The sequence below is a fragment of the Exserohilum turcica genome (genome assembly GCF_000359705.1).
Source record: "Exserohilum turcica Et28A unplaced genomic scaffold SETTUscaffold_3, whole genome shotgun sequence".
Lineage (NCBI taxonomy): Eukaryota > Fungi > Ascomycota > Dothideomycetes > Pleosporales > Pleosporaceae > Exserohilum > Exserohilum turcicum.
The window spans coordinates 2,410,236-2,413,134 of record NW_007360136.1 but is presented as its reverse complement, the minus strand read 5'-3'; positions in this window follow the sequence as shown (position 1 = coordinate 2,413,134).

Sequence of the window (2,899 nt, the reverse complement as noted above, 5' to 3'; positions counted from 1 at the left end):
TATAGGTGGCTTGTTGAATCTAGGCTCTTTGTGATCCCACGCACTCCCATATGCCTCTGAGTGATCCTACGACCGAAACAGATCCGACCTGCCTTACCTGCGCCGTTACATACTAGTGTTTACCTTCTGTAGATCTTCTACTTGGCCATTAAAGGATAGCTCTAGTAGTCTGTTTTCTAGGAAGGATTTAGTCCAGGATAGCAGGCAGCAGGGAAGTCCTTGATCCTTCATATTTTCGGTCGGTTCTCCTAGATAGCGTGCTTTCCTAGCGGTTTCTAGAAAACTCGAAGTTGCAAACGCTAGTATAATTACTATAATAGGCAGCCACCTAGAAGGCCTAGACACTACGCAACGCTTGTAAGGTTAAGGCTTAAAGTACACTTATTTAATAGAGAGTAAGAAACCACTTTAGGTCTTTTATAAATTCTTTTACTAAGAAGGTTATATAGCTAAGTAAAGAGGCTTAGTAAATAGCATATAAGATAACGCTTATGAAGGAGGAAGTAGCTACTTCTTAAGAGGCTCTAGACATAGCAAATAAGCGTATGAACTATAAGTAGCAATATATATAAATAGAAGAGACTCTTACTATAGGTAAAGTACAAAAAGTATTAGCTAAATAGGTAGGTGGTGGTTATAGTAATAGTAAGAGTGCGTTGAAGAGGGTGCGAAGAGAGCGGCGGTGCGGGCGTTGTAAGTAGACTAGACACAACGCTTATACCTACGTAGTTAAGATAGATAGTGTAAGCAATAGTAGTAATCTTAATAATTAATTTAGTCTATTATAATAGTTTCTTAACAATAATGAAAGACTATAATAATATGTTAAAGTCGACGCGCTGGTACAAAGTGGCCAACTCGCTTAGGTGGCTAACTAGCTTATGAATCACGTTATAGCTAAACTTATAAAACTAGTTTATAAAAAGTATAGTAGTAAAAATAAACTAAATATAGGTAAAAAAAAGTATTAAAATGATATGAAAAAAAGTCGAAAAAAATGTTAATAAAAAGCTTGATACTTTTATAGAGCTTTTTAAAATGAATCTATATAACAAAAAAGAGAGAGCTTAATTATAAGTAGCTAAGGCTATATAAAGTAGTAAGTATAAAATAAGAAAGAGAAACATACTAGCTTAAAGATGTAAATAGTATACTTTTACTCTATATAACACCTGAATAAAGGCTGAAGAAATTTTATGAAATAAGCTAAAACGATATATAGGAAAAAGATAGAAGAATAGCTAAGCTATAAGACTTAAAACTCTAAAATAAGGTTATCTAGCTACTATAAAATCGCCTCTAAAAGTAAGAAAAAAGTCAAGAGAAGATAATCAACTTTAGCTAAAAAAGCTTTATAGTTATAATTATAAAAACACTAATAGAGAAAGAAAAAAGAGTATATTAATAAGACTTTAGAAATTTACATTCTGGTATATGAGATTCAAAATAATAATATTAGGAATGGTAAATGCTACGTTTGCTGCTGAGAATTTAGTAACTATATATTATGAGATAATGATTAACGTGGTTCACAAGTGAGTCGCTAACCCAAGCGAGTCGCTAACGCCCCACCAGCCCATCAACTTCATCACTATAACGCGTGATGTCTCAACAACGCAACCGTCTATTAATATATTCTAAATCTAATCTTTAACTTGCTCTTTTCAACGTCTAGTCGCAACGTGTTTAGAGTGTAAACTGTGCTACTACTATCTACAACGTCCTACAAAGAACTCTATCTGATCAACGCGCTAGAAAGCGCCCTTAACGCGACTGCGAGCCGATATTGAAGCGTCTAGATAAGCTAGAAGAGGAGGCTATAGTTAAGCGTATTCTTAAAGAGTCTGCGCGAGGATTTGCGCCTACAAAGCTTGACGTTCAAGTAATAGCTGATAAACTATTAGAGGAGCGTGGTGGCAACCCTGTTAGCAAGAACTAGGTTAACAACTTCGTTAAGCGGACTCCTGAGCTCCGTACGCGCTAGAGCCGTCCCTATAATCACCAGCAAGCCGCCTGCGAGGATCTAGTGGCTATCCAGCGCTGGTTCGACTTAGTCCAGGCGACAAGGCAGAAGTGGGGTATTGTGGACGACGATATCTACAACTTTGACGAGACTAGCTTTATAATAGGCAAGATTTTATTATAGTTAGTTATTACAGCATTAAAAGAATATAGGAAAAAGAAGCAGATATAGCTAGGCAACTATAAGTAGGTTACTATAATCTAAGGCGTGGGCGCGTTAGGTCGCCAAATACCACCCTTCGTTGTCTTTGCGGGCAAGGTGCTTATCAACGTCTAGTTTAAGGATTTGCCTACCAACTAGGTTCTTGAAGTCAGTCCCAATGGCTGGACGAATAATTAGCTTGGTCTTGCCTAGTTAGAGCACTTTGATACCCATACAAAGAGCTCTACTATAGGTGGGTATCGACTGCTTATTATTGATGGCCATGAGAGCCACTGCTCTGTCGATTACTAAGATCTTTGCAAGGAGAAGAATATTGTGCTTCTCTGCATGCCTGCGCACTCGTCTTACCTATTGCAGCCCCTTGACGTCGCCTGCTTCTCGCCGTTGAAGCGCAAGTATGGCGACGCTATTTCAGGCTTAGCACGCAACCGCACCCACTATATCAGCAAAGAGACCTTCCTACCAGCCTTTAAGACTGCTTTTGAGCAGTCTATCACGAAGGAGAATATCCAAGCTGGCTTTAGAGGCGCTGGTCTAGTCCCACACGACCCACAGGCTGTGCTATCTAAGCTTGATGTGGTGGTGCAGACACCTGTACAATCACCACAACAGGTAGCCGCCTAGCAGGCGCAGACACCACGCAACGCGCGCGAAGTTGAGTCTCAAATTGGTCTCATTCAAGAGAGCGTGAGAAAACGCCGTAGGTCTTCTGCC